Genomic DNA, 19,300 nt, shown 5'->3' with positions numbered 1-19,300 from the left:
AGAAGAAGCCTGCATTTAAAGTCCTGAATTAATAGGACGGCGTAGACGACCAGAATCGATTAAAAGGCAATCTGAAAGAAATGGGCTTACATTCCATGTTGGAATAGTAAAAGGGGCAGAAATGCATCTGAGGAAGCAGATGGCATGAGATTTATGTAGCCGGCCGGAGTCTGTCTAGTCTGTCATGTCTGTCTTGTGTTTTTTTTCTTTTTTCTGACGTCACCAGGTAAGAACATTTTTGGGGGAAATAGCATGCAAATTGTGCGATTGAATAGAAAAAAAGTTGTATGACATGAATTGATAGTTGTTGTTTGAAAAAGTAAAAGTACATTTTTTTGTGAAAAAACAGGATTGGAGCTTGCAACGATTGGTGCTCGCTCATATTGTGATTTTGTTTGTGAAACGTAATGCATAACAAAGTGTTATAGGAGGAGAGGATATAAAAGTTTAAGCATGGAAGACGTTACACCGTTAGTACACTTATGCAAACAGTTGCCAAAGCATGCACCTAAGCTGAAGAAGTACAGTGCAGAATGGGTTAAAGGAACCGCCAACAAAATGTTTATGCCATGGCCCCAAGGCGGATCGTTATCTAAAGCGGTCCTGCAACACATGATGACATATTTGCACACCATATATACTGGCAAAAGGTTAGATAAACGCCTAGCTAAGTTAGAGCTTTGGAAGATGTACCAAGAGGAAAAGGAGGAGGAGCCACTGTTAGATTGGATACTTAACATATTCACAGAGGGGCTTGAAATGCCTTCTGTGCCACCCACCCCATCTGAAACAAAAAGCAAAGCCAGTAAAGACGAAGGATTATATCCATTGAGGGAGGTTATATCCGTTGAGGGAGCTTAAAGCAGCCACGGGATATAGCAACCCATCATATGAGTTACCTATGCAAAGTAGTGACGAAAGCCTAGACAAGAAGAGAGGCAGAGATATCACCTCCAACGTCCCGAGGGACAAGGAGAGACGCGAGAAAGAAAAAGGAGACCAAGCACAAGCAAATACATCTCTAGATACGAGTAGAGAGGGAAAGAGATGGAATGGAGATGAGGACAGGACTGATGAGATGGCATTCACACAGAACAAATGGATGGGAGGTCAGATTTTATAGAAACTCGATGGTAAAGGCATTGAGGATGTGAGACAAAAGGGAGAGCCAGATGATTCAAAAAGGAAAGAGAAGGAAAAGGAAAAATAATTGGGAGACAAAGGAATCAGAAAAAAAGATAGACATAGACAAGAGCAGATGTATCGTGAAGAGCAAGAAAGGAAACGCAATCATAATCCAAGAACAGCTATTGATCAGGACAGGCAAGAACAATGAAGAATAGAAGAAGAAGAACAAAAGTTATGAGAGAAGAGAAAAAAAAGACGAAGGGATGAGGAAATACAAAGGGCAAATGAACGTAGCGATGCAAGGAAATAAGAAGAAGATAGGGTCAGAAAGGAAGCGAGGAAGCGCAGAGGGTTCGATGACGACATAGAACGCAAGTGAAGACAGAGAGCACAGGATCTCGAATATCTGGAAAGAGAGGTTAAAAAACACAATCCAGTTGTAGACTGGGAAGACATAGAAGAATTCTTTCCAGAGTATGATCTAGTACCAGGCACGTCTAGAGCAAATATGGAAGATGACTTCGACACCAGAAACATCGGAGAGATGATCGATAGAATATATGATGAAATGGGGCTAGAACAGGTACCCCAAGGGAAAGGAGAGGAGGAGCGTCTGGAGAGCACTCAGTTGTACGACACTGAGGACCCCTCCCGAAATAGCAGAAATAGAGAGCTGTCCCTAGATAGGTTGACGCTAAACAAGAATGAGGGGTATGAGATGAATTGCACGAGTTGGACACAGACAATATCAAACGCAGAAAGAGAGGAATATGAGGAAAAAGAAGAGGAGAGAAGACATGAAAAACGCTTCTCTAGAGGAAAGGGAATAAGATGGTCAGATTCTAGTGGATCTGCACCTAAGGCAGCAGAGTCAGCCACACAGTAAAACCGACACGAAGAAGTATTTTACGGTCAAGGGGGGTGTCTCCACCACCCTATGTGAGCAGACTAAGGACACTGCCAGGTAGACGGAGATGCAGGAATCGTACCCCTGCAGTGGATAGAAAAATGATGAGAGAGGATAAGGAGTGCCATGTGTTACAATTCCCGTTATTCGAAAAGGGAGGAACAAGGCCACAGTATATACCCTGGCCACACATGGATCGAGAAAATCTGAAAAATAAGCTTCCAATGTTAACATCGGCATCCGAAAAAAAGGAACAAATCTCGAAAAAAGTATGGGAGGGAACACGTTAGTTATCGGGGATATTAAGGGTCTTTTAATCACCATACTTGGTGATAGAGCTGACGATGTGTGGACATGTGCAGGTTACCCTGGTGTGACTAAAGCTAATACTGCCCATGATGGAGCGCCGTTTAACAATTGCAGAGCTGCAGTATGGAAAGCATTACGATTGCTATACCTGACACTTCAGACATGGGAGGAGTTAGAGGATCCTTTGCTTTACATTCAGAATTTCCAAGACGCATGGGTGCTGGAAACTCACCAATCTTGGGGGAAGTCCATACCCGTGTTCTACCATATATTATGCCAATGGCTGCCAGATCAGGTACAGAAGCAGCTCAAGAAATTGGTAGGAATTGAGGCCAAACTGTGGTCTGAAATACAGTTGACCGTAGCTCACTATTGCAGGCTGCCGCAAGACAAAAATTGCAAAAAAGAGGCTGCATGAAGGATGGCAATGTAATCAGGTAGGTTTCCAGAGTAATCAGGGAGGTTTTAAAAACATGCAAAACGGCAATCAGGATATGTCAAATGGGCAAATAGTCAGACCACCACCAATATGTTGGACATGTGGGATGACAGGGCATCTGGCACACACATGCAGAAGTCAAGGCATGTTGCAAAATGACCAAGGAACAAGAGTACGGATGGTGAATCCACCTGTGTTTTTACAGCAGGTTGGAAATGGAGTTTCACAAAATCACACAGTGCAGCAGCAAGCGCCGGGAGTACAGCAAAGCTTTCAACCTCAGAATCACAAGATTTGACGTCATTCACGTTCAGGCAAATGCATCTGAAAAGCACCAGGTTACCTCAGGGGTACTCCTTCAAATTTCAACAGAGTCCTGCAGATGGACTTAAGCAATATTGCATTAGAGAGTGTTGTCTTGCAATATATGGACAACGTCTTAATTTGCAGCACGACAGAGGAAACGTGCAGACACTATTCTATTAAGCTATTGACTATATTGGCTGAGAAAGGATATAAAGTTGACAAAGAGAAGTTACAATATTGTCAACAAGAAGTGCTGTACATAGGCCAGCTAATCTCACATGAGAGGAAAAGGGTTACCCCTGGAAGGGCTGATGCCATATTAAACACCGCCAAGCCACACACGATAAAACAAATGCAGAGTTTTCTAGATTTATGCAATTATGTCAGGGCATGGGTCTTTGACTGCAGCTCTTATACCAAGCTCTTGTTACAAGCCCTAAAGAAAGCAGAGGGGAAGAAAGAAAACATTGAATGGACCAAATCCATGGAAGAACGGTTTGTCGAACTAAAAAAGGCCAATTGCATGGCACCAGTTTTAGGGATTCGCAATTATGCAGAAGAATTCTACTTGTTTTCACACATGAATGGCAGTGTTATGACGGCAGTAGTCACAAAGAGAACCACGATAGGGTACAAGCCCCTGCATATTACAGTGGGAACTTGGACCCAGTGATGAGAGATGATTTCCCGTGCAAACAAAGTTTAGCTACAGCAGCATTTGCCATAGAGAAAGCTACAACCATTGAGATGGGATGCTCAAAGACGTTTGTCGTGCACGCACTATTTGTCATTCTAGAGAAACCGAAAGGCACATTGACATCTCAGAGAGCTTCTGCTTATGAAGTGATCATATCAAATCCATCAATTAAGATAATTCGATGTAAGAGAGTGAACCCTGCTATTTTTATAGCCAGTCACTGAAGGAAAGCCAATACATGGCTGCGTGAACTATGAAGAATTTCATGATGAGATTCCCAGAGTGAAAGAAAATCATTAGCAGAAGGAGAAATCGTCTTCGTTGATGGTTCTTCGAGAATCGATCAAAATGGTGGGGGGAGATCTACAGGCACGGCTGTGATGAAGCACAAAGAAAATGGAGAATTTTGAGTACTCAGTGTGCGATTACCATCTCACTATTCAGCACAAGCTGCAGAATTATTGGCGTTGACACTCACACTCGAGAATCATGCAGACCAGGAAGTGACGGTGCACAGTGACTCCGCCTATGTGACATCAACAGTGCACTCAGACCTACCGTGCTGGAAAAGGAGGGGCTACCTCAGAGCGGACGGCACGCCAGTGCAGCATGCAGCCTTATTGGACAGGCTCATTAAGGTACTACAGCTCCCAGTGGGCATAGCGGTCGTGAAATGCGCCACCCACACGAAAGGGACAGATTTTATCTCATGAGGAAATCAAGCAGCAGACACAGAAGCCAGGCGTGTGTCGACCAAAGACGAAATAATAATGAATGTGGAAATTACTGATGTGCATGAGAGAATGATTGTTGCACAAAGTGAACCTGGAGGTTATAGTGATATGGGGCAAACCCAGTTAATGGAGCACCACAGGAAGAGAAAACCCTTTGGAAGCTGCAAGGGTGTTCTTTAAACCCCTCTGAGAGCTTGTGGTGACAAGACAGCACTGGGAACCAGTGATGCCTATAGCCTTATTGAAAATAGCACTGGAACAGTTACACTATCCAGCGCACATGACAACAGAGAATCTATCAGCGATGATTGCTGAAGACTGGTTTATACCGAACTTGGCAGAGCACGTTGCATTTATTATGGTGAACTGTATAATCTGCCAACAGTTCACGGCTGTGCATACACTACGAGTAATTAGAGGAGTCATCCCAAGGCCCAATGGACCTTTTCAGCACTTGCATGTCGATTATGTTGATATGATTCAAGTATGTAACAGGTACAGGTACGTAATTGTTGTGGTGTGTCCATTCTCTAGATGGATAGAAGCAGGTCCATGTACACACCCAGACTCTACCTGTGCGACCAAATTCTTGGTGAGAGAGGTATTTCCCAGGAAGTATGTGAGGTCATGAGGTCAGACAATGGACCTCACTTTGTTAATGCAGTACTTGAACAGATCAGCTTGTTGCTTGGTATAAAGCACAAGTTTTCTTTGGCGTATCATCCTCAAGGTAATGGGATATGCGAGGAGCTCAACGGGTTGTTAAAGGAAAGGATCACCAAGTTGAAGCTTACTCTAAAGAAGGGATGGCTACACTGCCTTCCACCGGCACTGTATGCGCTCAGAAACCAGCCTTGTTCTGACCACCATCTTATGCCGCATGAAATTGTGACAGGCAGAAGGGTGCACATGCCATTGACACCCGAGATAGAGTTAGATGTGATGCTCAGCCAACAGGGGAAGTGTTAGGATCAGAAATGCTAAATTACTTGAATTGCATAACATCTTGTCTTACTGTAATTTCAGGACAGCTGCAGCGACAACAAAAAGGGTGCAGGGCAGCACAAAACACAGAAGGAGATACTACGACAGACCAAGTTCAGGGTTTACATGTTCCAGAACTTTTCCCTGGGAACACGGTCCTAGTGAGAAACCACTGGAGAAAAAAGTGGGACGAGCCAAGTTTCAATTGTCCTTTCAGAGTGGAGGACGTCACTCCCTCTGCAGTCAAGCTACAGGGAAGAAGAGCTTGGATCTTCTTGGGGGACATCAAACCATACAACGGACAAGACCCTCTGCCTGCACCCCAATGCGTAGAGACTACAGACGACGGGGAAGAACCATAGCAAGTGCAGACGAGATCCTTGACGAGGAAGAAGGACGCATGACCTGCAAAGCAGAGGCAAAGAACTTTTGTGCAAAGTTGTGGCTTATTTTTTTTACATTTCCTCTGAACAAACAAGGGGATAAGAACATAAACATGGACACTCTGAGCATCCTAGTTGCAGGATGAAGAAGAAAATTGCACTTATAAGCCACAACATAGTCTGTTGACTTTGAACTTTGGACTGAGGCACAATGAAGCCTTGATAAGAAAAAGGATATGCCAAATTTTGATCGAGGACACATAAACTGGAAGAAAATACAGTATCCAGACTCTTTTGATACAGAAGCCTTATTTGGACTCACTTATGGTGTCCCGCAGTAATGACATCACTAAGGACGTTTTTATATATTTCGAGTTAGTATTGAGATCGTACCCGTCGTTAGTGGGCAGGCTCACTGACATCACTGAATTTCTTCAAGACCCTGAAAACGAAAAGACAATAAGGAGGCTGCTCATTCTGATTGCCGAGCAGTTCCTTCTGCTTCGGGAATAGAGGGAGGACAAGACTAATGTCCCTGTCACCAGAAAATAGCAGATTGGCAAGCAACGTCTTCTTTCACCTAATTGAGTATTTTCCAGAGCTTGTGGGGATCCCTGCCAGTGTTGACGTCCTCACTTTCATCAGAGACCCAACAAACTCTACACAGTTGAGCATGCTCCAGCATGGCATTGCAATGCAGGTCGAACTTTCCAATCATCATCAGAATTTACGGAAAAGATTGTAAACTTTCCGACGAGGGACGGATCGAGGAAGTGTTGCCAGAGACTTCACTCTTGTTTATGCTGACAAGGACACGACATGTCATCTGGAGTGAAACAAATAAGAGGCATTGTCTGGGAGCTTGTTTCTTTTGAACACGCACACTAAAGACTTGCTGAACTTATTACGTTATTTTGACATTTTCGTATACAGAAAAGAGGGCTGTTTCCAGAGACAAGAGACAATCTATTATTCAGGCAAAGAAGGGCAATTGTTCCAGTATCTGCAACCTACAAGAAGAAACAGCAGAACCCAGATATAACATTACCTATGCATGGAGTTAGTTTTCTTTCCTTAGATGATCGAGATGGGCAACCAAAATATTAATCTTGTCATCCCTCAGGAGGAGAGACGCTCGGATTGTCCCGGAACTAAGTGTTGTAGGTTACTCTGCATTTTCTATTGCTGCACAAAGTGTTCCGATTCCAGTGCGCCCACCTAATGATGTAAGCATGAAATCCACAAAGTTACCCAGACCTTACATAGTCATTCCAGTCCCTAGAAGGTCTGATAGCGGAAAGAGTGAACTTGAAATGGATGTGATGAGCAATAATACACACACACTTGTGGTAACAAATAGATTGAACAGCCGGAGACAGGGTCGGCAGAGCAAACATGAGAGGGGGTTAATGAAAGACACACACACGCAAACAATGAGTGCACATACACCAGGTCTAGTGTTAATAACTGCAGAACTACAAGCCAAAGAATGGGAAAAGTTTGGACCACCTATGATGAGAAGCTCCACGACAAGTGAAGAGAAAAGACAAATGGAGACAGATGAACTCTCAAAGAGACAAAAGGAGTTGGAGAATAAACCAACAGAGACAGCATTGATAAGTACCCCTGATCCAGAAATGAAAGGGGCAAGTGCAAGTCCAGCAAAACTATCACATGCCGAGATGATAGCAGAAACAATATGGCCATTCATAGCCAAAGCCAGGAAAAGATACAGAGAGAAAGAAAGACTAACAGAGTTTTCTACTACTCAAGGAACCCGGATGGAAATACCCGAGAATCCTCCAGCAAGAAGAAGCTATATGGATTCTATTAAGGATGTGATGATAGCAAACTACATGAAAACCTTAAGGATCAGAAGAAGCACACAAGAAGATAATAACAAACTAAACGACTACCTGGACAGCACAGCACACTTGGGAAATAACATCTGGTACCAACATATGGAAGAAGTTGGAAGACGAAATTCCAAGGAAGAGTGCTTTTTTTGTGCACTCCTACCTTACATCATGGGGAAGTCAAATATCTTTGTAGCTGTTGAAATAGATGTGCAGACGGTGCACTGTCTATCACACATAGCAATGTGCAAGACCAGAAACCAGTTCACTCAAATGGCAACTGAAGCAACTGATCCAAATGAAGACGATTATGTCCAGGACATGAAGACAAGAAACCATGGAAAAACAAAGAACATTGTGATCAGATATGAGAAGCCTGGAGTTAAAGGAGCTGAGATCAGAAGAGAGATAAACCAAAGACTGAATGTTGAAGGAAAAATTCCAGAAGAAGCTCGAAGTTGGAAGAACAGATGCCAAATGCAAATCTGGGGAACAGTGTTTTCACCAGACGGATGGGAGAAAGGAGTAGTTTTCTGCAGAGCATGGATGGTCATAGGTCATTACCAGGATACCATTGACAGAGTACAGAATGGATGCAAGCCATTATGGCCAAGACTTGCTAAACTATTGACATGGGTCAAATTAGGGGATGACCCTTGCAGATAGTTCCAATGGAGAGTCCAAAATTCTTCTTCAGGAATAATGGCACAAGGGAAAAAGGAGAGAATCAGAACTGTGGACGAGTATTTGATCCCCCAGGAATGATACATGGAACAGCAGTAATCATGAATCATTATTGGGCATGTGGATCCAAAGCATATATCAGACTGCCGAAGAATTGGGGAGGTATATGGACACTGGTGAATGTGCATGTTCCAGCGTTGGTGATTCCAAAAAGTGATCTGAATATTGACAGTTTCTCAAAAGCAGATGCTCACCTGAGAAAGACGAGATATGTGGAACTGATGAACCGAATGAAGAGCGATAATTACTTTTATGCCAAATCAGAAGAAGCTTTTCATGCGATCCCGTATGAACACAGGCTGTTCAGCCTCACCTCATTAGTGTTCACAACAATTCTGATGCCAAGAGTTTAGGTCGGAGGAAATACCAAATGGTTGCAGATAACCAGATGGGAGTTACTGCAGACAATCAACACAACCATAAAAGGATTCAATGCAATCAAGGAAGAGTTAAAGGTTATTCGACTAATGACTCTCCAGAACAGATATGTCCTTGACATGATCACAGCTATGGATGGAGGTGTTTATGCAAAAATCAGAGAATCATGTTGCACATTTATACCATCTCACAATGACGAAAATGGAACCTTAACAGAGGCCATAGGTATGCTAACGAAACTACAGAATCAAATGATTCATGAAGCTGACAAAGTTGACGATGACAGCTGGTTTGAATCACTGTTTTCATGGGTTCCACAATGCATGCCAGATGCCCCTAGGAGCCCTGCTAGTGATGATGTTGCTTGGATTCTGTGTTATCAAGACAATAATATCACAGTGCCAGAAAACTGCGAAAAAAAGACCATAGGGATGAAGATCATGATTGATTTTGAGATAGAATGGAAGCCCATGGAACTGACTGATGACGAAATTACAGACTTTGTGAAAGCCAGCATTTATGCACCAGAAGGAACAAAGTTTCGATATCCAAGGAAACATAGAAATTATGTGGGAATATGGATCTATTGCAGTCCAAGTGGACAATGTCAATTGATGACATGGAACAAAGATGAGCATGTAAGAACAGCAGGAATCTTGAAGGGAGTCTAAAAGATATGGACCCCAAAGAGTTATTTCTTCAGACCTCTATGTCTGGACCCAGAAGATGAAGTAAAAGTGGATCCAGCGGATGAAGTAAAGGTGGGTACAAAGGAAGAAGTGAAAGTGGTCGATGAATCGCCCAGAGGGGGGAGTGTAGAGGAGGTGCCAAGCTTGATTCACACTCCAACCGCCTATCTTGAAGTACCAGGAACATTCACACCGGAATATGTGACGTATGATGAGCAAATAATCCAGCAGAGAGCCACAGTTGGGCTCTGTCCAGTACCTATCAGAATAACAGCACCTATTGAAGTACCGACACCTAAGAAAACCTGGACAGTAAGGTACCCATTGAGAAAACCATATCGACAAGTGAGACAGAATGACGATTGTAAGAATACAATACCTGAAGAAGCTAAAATGATACTGAAGGAAGATGAATGGTGACATCATAAGAACCCAGACTGACTCACATATAGAAGATATGACGACCTGTAAATGATGAAAAGAGACGAAACACTGTGGATAAGTGACATCCTGATCCTAAAGTGAAGAAATTGATGTCAAAATATCAGTAAATTACGCCATAAGCACGATGAAGATATTCAGTTAGTTTAACCATGTACATATCCACAGTAACCGCAAGAAGCACAGAAATCGTGAGGCTTGCTTATGCTTAGTAGTAAGAAAGATTGCGGCAAGCGCTACCTATACATATCTAGCTCAAAAGGAGCACTTTGTATAAGCATACTTCCACTATGCACAACAGCAGACTCAACCAATGGTTACTAAAGGTCCCAAGAGGAGAGCTTTGCAGCAAACTAATCGAGAATTGAAGACAGAGAGAAACTCAGACGAAGGTAAATCATGCCAAGAAGCCAAGGTCGTATTGGTTGAAATAGACCAACAGTGGATACAATTAATGAGAAGAAGAACAGAGTATCCTGTTCAGAAAGGTCAAGATAAGCCACAGATGACTGGCAGAATTAAATCAAATAAACGAAATTGCTTAAAGGAAAGACCGATTTCACAGTGTCGAAATCACGTGACCAGACGAGCAAGAAGGGATGAAACTTTCACACCTACGCATCGAGCTTTGCCATGCATAGACGCCTTAACTTTCCCAGACCACGAAGCAGACTCAAGGCCAACCACAAAGAAATAATTGACACAGGACCACTGAAGTGATGATTGATTGTAGAAATAATTAGAGGGAAGCTGGGAGTGCAGACAAACTCCCTGCACCTGTCCCACTATTTTGCACGCTGCTAAGCAAGTGGAAAAGTATGAGTGGCTTTGATGCCAACCCAATCATAGTGCACCTTGTAATCTAGGGTCCTATAGTTAGTAGAACCAATGAGACGTCATACTTTTAGTGACGTTTACAGTAGCCATTTAGAAGGAAGGGCTTAGATGCCCCACCTGACATTGTTTATCCAATCCACTTTCCCCATTACCATATACAGATATAATACCTATATTAAAGCTACCTTCCTAGAACCAATCTAATTGCATGCTAAGTTTTGAGAGTTACACGTCAGTGATGATGATTTTTTGGTATAAATACTATGTTTTTTCTGAAATTAATTGGAGTTGAAGCGAGAAGGAAGATCTTCATGAAGCGATTGCTGATATTCATGAACTCCCCGTTTTTTGTACTTGTCATTAAACAGACTCCCTTTGCCAAACTATTGAGTTGTCATTATTGATTTGATGCAAGAGTATTAATCTGCATCCCCATCCATCGCAAGGGTGCTGCTACTCATCTTAAAGTCCTGTTTGGAAACCCCCAGTCCTATGGGCCAGCTGGGGTCCCTACTGCACAAGGGCACTGAGACCGTTTTGGTCTTGGTGCTTGACGATCTTACGCTCATTGCTGATCAGGGTGGAGTGGCGGCGCTGATTTTGTTAGATCTGTCAGCTGCCTTTGATACCATCGACCACTCCATCCTGTTCAGCCGGTTAGCTGCTGCTGGCCTGGTCGGCCCAGTCCTTGCTTGGTTTCAATCTTTTATATCTGATCGGTCAGAGCGCCTTTTGCTCCAACCTTTTCATCCTGTAGTCACAGCTTTGTTATGTGGTGTCCCCCAGGGATCTGCTCTGTGCCCCTCTCTTTTTAACATTTATATCTGGGCTTTGAGTGCTCTCATCCGCACCCACGGCTTTAGATGCTACTCGTATACTGATGATACGCAGATCTTGGTTAGGCTGGATATCCATCATCCAGCCAATGCCTCTCAGCTGCAAGAATGTCTAATAGCCATGGGCTGCTGGATGGCCACAAATTGGCTAAAACTCAATGGCCTTCCTCTTTTGGCCCTTTCCCTACTGCTGTTTCTTTGGTAAGGAACTTGGGGGTTAAGATTTCTGCCTCTCCGTTTATGGCCCCTCAGGTTGGCACAGTTTGTCAATCCGGCCATCTTCAATTGAAAATTCTTCCTTTTGTTCCTATTCATTTGCATGCCCCAGTAGTCTCTGCTTTAGTCCTTAGCAAGATTGACTACTGTAATTCTTTTTATTTGGCTCAAGCAGACTATTTGACACGGCGTCTGCAGGTTCTTCAGAACTCAGCTGCAAGTCTTTCCATTGGCACCCTATTTTGGGAACATATTTCCCCTGTCTTATGATCACTTCATTGGCTTCTGGTGGCTAAACGTGTCCACGTTAAGTCGTTGTGCCTGGTGCATCAGGCTTTTTATGGTGTTGGCCTGAAATACTTGCAGCAAAAATGTAAGAGGTATGTGCCTAATCCTGTATTGCGCTCTGGGGGTCACTTTCTTTTGGCTGTCCCCAGGGCTAATCGAGCTAGAACTGGCTGACATTCTTTTTTGTTCAGTGCTGCTGTCCTTTGGAATGCTCTTCCTGCATCCCTGCGTATGGTTTGGCGCATTTGAAATTTAGGAAGGCGTTATGATATGATATGATATGATATGGCATTTATTACGTGCCTATACACAAGTGTTTCGAGGCGCGACAAGCCAAGGGAGGGGGAATAGGGGAAGACAGACAACGATCCTACTAGGCCAAGTGTCATTCAGATCGCACAAGTGCATGGGAAGGGGGAAAGTGCAGTACATGGGATAATAGAATAAATAGCAATAGGTAAAAGTATGGCCAGCAAGTGGCAAGTGCAAGGGTAATTGCAGACATCGGGTGTCAAGTGCTGGTAGTGAGACTGTAGGGATACAGAAAACAGTCTCCTAGTGCAGGGGTTTTCAGGAAGGCAGTGCAGGTGTGTGTGACTGGCAGGGGCGGGACCTGGGCCCGAGATCAGATGGTGGCCAGGTAACCAGTTCAGTATTAGTTTCAGCCAGGAGGTCAGCAGGGGAGAGGGGGAGAAAAGTTAGAAGCAAAGAGAAAGGTTTTTAGGTGCTTCCGGAACAGGAGATGGTCCTCCTCAGTTTTCAGGGAGGTAGGGAGGCTGTTCCAGAGGGAGGCACCCCCCCAAAGAAAGAAATCTACCACCAACTTGTTGCTCAGAGAAGCGACTGACCCTGAGGGAGTTGGAGGCGGAAGAGCGAAGAGCTCGAGAAGGAAGATATTTAGGAAGAGAGAGTTGAAGGTATTGAGGCCCCAGGACGCAGACAGCCTTGTGAACAATGCAGAGGGTTTTGTACTTAATCCTTGCAGCCACTGGGAGCCAGTGCAGGGATTTCAGTCCTGGAGAGATACGATCCCTGGGATTGAGGACAAGGACAAGTCTTGCAGCCCTGTTCTGGATAAGTTGCAGAGGGCGGAGAGTAGAGCCAGGCAGATTTAGAAGAGGTTGTTGCAATAGTCCAGCCTAAAGAGAACCACAGCTCTGGAGACAGTGAGCTTCTGGGGGAAGGAGATGAAAGGAAGAATACCTCTGAGGAGGTGCAGCTGGTAGTGTGACTTCTTAGAGACGTCAAAGATGTGAGAAGTGAAGGAGAGTGGGGAGTTAAAGATGACCCTGAGGTTTTTAGCTTCACAAGTGGGAGCAGGAGGTGGGCCGAGAGAGGCCAGCCAAAGAGTGACAGGAAAGGAGGGAGCCAGTGTGCCGATGAGGAGAATATCGGTCTTACTAGCATTTAAGCAGAGATGCTCTGAATAGAACATTTTAGCCATCTAGGGATGACTGTTCTCAGGTCCAGAATGCTTTTGCTTGTAAAATTGCTACAGCACGTGCCAAGATCAGTTTAGATCGGGAAAAATAGATCCCACCAGTATTTTATTTCTTTCTATGACTGAGTATTGCCAAACCCCTCAGCCTTTCTTTATCCTTGTGTTGAAGGATATGCACCCGATCAAATGCCCTGTAGATCGTCTTCCCTCCCTTCCTGCTAGTATAAGAATGTAGTGGTGACCCCCATATTAAAAAAACAGGTTTGGATCCTAAGGATCATACTAACCTTAGGCCCATCACTAGCACTTTGTCTCTTTTGAAACTTATTGATAAAACAGACACTTTTCAACTGAAACAGTTCATGGAAGATATGGGTCTTCTCCATAAGAAGCAGTTTGGCTTCCGTAGTAACTATGGAACAGAGAGTACCGTCTTGGACTTGCGTACTGAAATGCTGGTGGCTTTGGAAAGAAGTGGGTCAGGACTGCTGATTCTGTTAGATTTATCAGCAGCTTTCGACCTACTCAATCATGAACGGCTGTGGAATGCGCTGGCTCACACTGAGCATTGCTCAGAAAATGCCATCAAATGGATGGAATCATTTCTTTCTGGTCGAAATTTGAGAGTGTGTTGGGGAGATGATTCATCTGATACTGCTCAGATTTCTTATGGGGTACCACAAGGCACATGTTTATCTCCTTCTTTTTTTAACATTTATATTAAACCTTTATGTGTTGAACTGGAGAACCGAGGGATACAATTTTGTAATTATGCAGATGATTTCCAGCTATCCATGTATCACTGTGGTGGACAAAGTAAAAACTCTTGGCATTTACATGGAAGCATGGCTTAATGCTGATGCTCATGTGAATTACATGGTCAAGAACTCCAACTACTCTGTAAGGGTCTTAAGGCAGATCTACCCCTGGTCACCCAGATAAACAACAAAAAGCTGGTCTGAGCCATTGTCCTACCCACACTTGATTATTGCAATTTCTTGTTTGGAAGGGCAAGCAAGGAATTCCTAGGTAGGTTACAGAGGATCCATAATGACATGGTTCGACTGGTGTGCAACATTGCCCAGAGAGAACGGGTGTATGGGGCCAGGAAAGAACTCCACTGGCTCCCAGTTATGGAGAGGGTACAGTTTACGATACTCACACCAGGACACAAATGTTTGTTCGGAAATGCACCCTCCTACTTTGGAAAAGTGCAAGCCAGACCATAATTTATAGTCCTCTGACACAATAAGCCTCTGTATCCCCTGGTTCAAGAGGTCCAGAGGGACTGGTCATTTCTTTCCTGTTTTGATGGCTTAGGCATGGAATGAGCTCCCAAGAAACCACCTTGTTTTCAGGAAAAGCTTGAAAACATTGCAATTTGCCTAGGTAGGTTGCTGTTGGGGCTGCGCCTTTGACCCCCTTTTTGAGTACTAGTTGGTCTTTCTTCGATTCACTGTTTTTGTGTAGTGCCCTGATGCCTACGGGCCTTTGGTGCTTAATAAATAAATAGAAATAGAAAAAAACAATGTTACGGAACACCCCATGGTGATTGTGGAACTTTTTCTCAATTGCAAATACAGCAGCAGCAAGCGCCTGCTCGCAAGGGAATGTCCTTGCATTACTGAGTATAACACTCTGCTGTAATAGGCCAATGGCTTGTGGCCCATAGTGCTCTTCACAGTGAGTACTGCCATCATCATCTGACCATTTGAATGATAGAGCAAGTAAAAATCTTGATAGGAGTCAGTGGTTGCGAGCATTGGGGCTTTGGAAATGACCTCTTACAGTTTGTTAAATATTGTGAGCATGTCCTCTGTCCATGTTATCTTACTGTCTGTCTTTTGTGCTTCCTTAAAGCCTTGCCCAAGAGCCTAGCGTATGCAGCATAATCTAGGATTTACGCTCTACAATAATTACAGAGTCTGGGGAACTTCTGCATTTCTTTGACAGTTTTTGGATGGGGAACAGTGCACATTGATGCAGCACATTCTGGTATTATTTTCTTGCCATGGACAGATATCAATTGTCCCAAGTAAAGAAATTCTTGGAGTCAGTATTGCAGCTTGGCTTTATCTACTGTGTACCTCTTATATGCTAACAGCTGTAATAACGTAATAGAGTCCCTCCAGCACTGTTGTTCACTGTCACTGCATACTAACAAGTCATCCACATATTGAATGATAGTGCTGGACACCTGGATATTTCCTAAATCTGCTTGCAGTATTCTGTTGAAGATGCTAGGGGATTCATAATACCCTGGTGGTAATCTTGTGTGCTCGTAGCGCATTCCGCCATGCATAAACACGGTAAGATATTGAGAATCTGGGTGTTGGGGTATAGAAAAGAAGGCATTTTTCAAACCAACAACAGTGAAGTGTGTTGCTTGTTTTAGGATGCTGCACAAAATGGTTGCAGGATTAGGAACTACCGGAAATGTCGTCTGTACAATGTCATTTAAAGGGTGGAGATATTCGATCATTCTCCAACTTGACCCCTTTGCTTTTCTTATCAGCTATATGGCTGTGTTGCATGGGGAACTGGAGGGCACGATAATTCATTGGTTTAAGATTGCAGAAATTGTATCCCTTATCCCCTCCTCTGCTTCTTTTGCAGAGGGTATTGTTTCATCCAGGGTAAGACTGCACCTGGTTTAAGTGTGATTTGAACGGCCGCCACTGCATCATGGACACTGGTTATCCATAGACTCTCAGGATTCTGTTCTAGGTAATTTTCAGTGAAAAGGGGTGCTGTTAAAAGGGCAATTATAGAACACTGTACCTTAAGGTATTGCAACATTATTTCAAAGGGTATGCAAATAGCCAGCACAATCTCTCCATAATTAACCCAATCCTCATACAATTCTACATCGGGTACTTCTTTGAAGAGTACTGATGAGTCAATACGCAATACAGTACGCCACTCACAACTATCTGAATCGATCCCAATTACCACAATCCTGTTCTTTGACACCATCAATCCCTTCAGGTCAAATGAAAATATTGTCCCTGCCACAAACTCTGGGGTCACAATGGGTATGAAGATAAAATCAGATGGTATCCGACCAACATATTTTCTCAATCTGTTGCACAGCATCAAACAAAAAGGATCCTATATACAAACATATTGGGTGAACAGGAATGCCAAGAACCACCACCTTCCCTCCTCTGGCATGTATTATCAGAGTTGCTCTCATAGCACACATTCCTGGGGTAGCACATATTATTCCTTGATCTGTTAAGCAGATGATCATGTTAAGTTTGCTTAGGAGGGTGCTCCCTAACAAATTTACTGGTGAGGTTTCCTATTAAAGCAGAGGTTCACACACCACTTTGCCTCCTATTTTGATGGATACATCTTTTGTAAAAGGAACAGTTGCCACAGTCCCAGAGAAGCCCTCTGTGTCAAGAGTTTCACCTGATAATGGGAAGTCTCCTTCACTAATACATGATTTAGTGGCACCTGTGTCAACCATAAAGATTAATTGTTTGCTTCCTATCTTAGCGCCCACCAAGGGTTCCTTGTCTGGGTGGGTAGTCATCGACAGGACTGGGCATGCAAGAGACTTTTGTATGCTGTCCTAGTCAGGATATGTATTTGTACCTGGGATCGCGAAAGGGTTGCCTCCCAGGACATTTACTCCTCTTTAATGTTTCACCGTCCCATTAGGAACCACATTGTTTTGAGCACTGTATGATTGGCCTGGTGGTGCAGCTTGTATTGGGATGCCAGGTGAAGCAGACGACTGTGTTTGAGGGGGTCGTGGTGGCAACTGTGTATACGACTGGTGTATGTCATATGGTATTTATGTGGGCATAGGGGGCACCAGAAAGTGTTGCTGCATTGGTTTTGGGCCCACAGGAGTATAGGCGTTATATCCTGCTCCCATCCTTTTTCTATACTCCTTCACAAAATTACCAATTTTTCTGAATCCCCAACACTGGACTGGTCCTGCTCCCCATCTCTGCCCCATCCCTCCAAACCACAGCTGCCTCCCCTTCCTCCTTGAAAGCCTCCTCTTCCATGCTGCTGACCTCCTTTGTACCACTCAGGGTACTGTGATTGAGACCCAATGTTCCATTGCCCTCCGCTTGGCCAGAATGCTGCTATTCTTGCATCAGTTCACGCTGCTGCCTGCTCTGCTTCTTCAGTTTAAGTAACTGCCATGACTGCACCTTCAACTGCTAATTTTGCCAATTTATTCTGTAATAGTTTTGCTTCCCCAGCCTGCAACCATTGTGCCGTTTCCTTCTCTCTTTCTGTGATCTGCTTACAGTGATATATATAATTATAGTATGTATCTCATCCCAGCCTTTTGCTCAATACCCCTGATCTTATTAAGAGCTTTCTGAACTTCCTTGGAAACTTTTAATACCAAATAGAAAAGTGAAACTGATCCGTCCCACTGTTTCCCGCATCTCTGCCCTCCACATCTCCTGTACTTTCAAAATGTATTGAGCGGGGTCTACATTATCCCCCATTGTTTACTGCATTATGGACTGTAGTTCTGGCATATCAGAGTATGCCCGCCGAAGTGCAGCCCACACCTGTGCTCTGATGTCAATGAAATATGCCCCATCATGCACATCATCATCTTTCATGACTCCTGGTTATCCAGCCTTAACCAAAACATCCCCTGCATAATCCCCCAAAATCGCTATGAGCAAGCTTTTTACATCTCCCCCTGCTGAAGGGATACCAGCTGTTTGTTTTTCAGAAGCATATATCCAGCCAGCCCCTGATGCGAGGGCCTTGGAGTGCTTTAATCAGGTTGTTTTTATCCATCTTAGCCGGAGGTACATTCTGCGCCCTCCTGGGGCCTTTATGCAATAACGACAACTGTGTACTCACTCCCCTGCTCCCCGTTTTGCCATCACTCATCTTTTTCCTTGCCACGGCTGCCCGCCCAAATCTGTTCCTCGACTGCGTACCCCACAATTTCTCTACCCATGTGGCAAGTTCTAGTGCCTTCTCTTCATCCTTTAATTCATCCATCGTGTCCCACTCATCCTGCTGCAGCTCCGGTTGTATCTCCATCCATCCTCACCACCAATATTCTGTACTACCTGCCCCTCGTTCACCACCCTTCCTCTTCTCCTTTTCAATGTGAACATCTTTGATCACTGTACTATCTAATCTAAACGACGTGTCTCCTGCCCTCCATTCATCTAATCCACACCCCAATTTGCTTCCTTCTTCCCTGAGGGCCCTCAACCACGTCAATTTCATTTGCAATGCCTTTAAAGCCTCTTCTAACTCCTTCTGTGGTTTCCAATCCACTGATATGCAGCGTTAGTATTCATTTGATGGGTGGTGCTCTGGCGGAAGTGGACGCATACGTTGGGTTGATATATCCCATGCCGGGAAGGGTCGGGTTGCATCCTACTGGGGCAGATATAACTGCTTTTCCTCCCGCACTACATTGGGGTTGGACCGTTGTCACACCGAGTTTTACCCTCATCACTGTCCTCTATGTCCTCCACCATTTTCCATCATTCTAAAATCTCTTTCTTCCTTTGGAGCTTTTTACCTTTATATTTGGCTACCAAAAATGTGCACATGTGTTCCAGTATACCTCTGTTATTCATACCCTGCTCAGGCCATGGGCGAAACATACGCCTGTGTGTCTCCGCTACCCACTGCTTATGATATTTCTCAATTTTATCTTTGTACAATGGCAATGCACT

This window comes from Ambystoma mexicanum, chromosome 10 (genome assembly GCF_040938575.1).
Source record: "Ambystoma mexicanum isolate Mex_15411 chromosome 10, UKY_AmexF1_1, whole genome shotgun sequence".
In the NCBI taxonomy this organism is placed as follows: domain Eukaryota; kingdom Metazoa; phylum Chordata; class Amphibia; order Caudata; family Ambystomatidae; genus Ambystoma; species Ambystoma mexicanum.
This window is presented reverse-complemented; position numbering follows the sequence as displayed.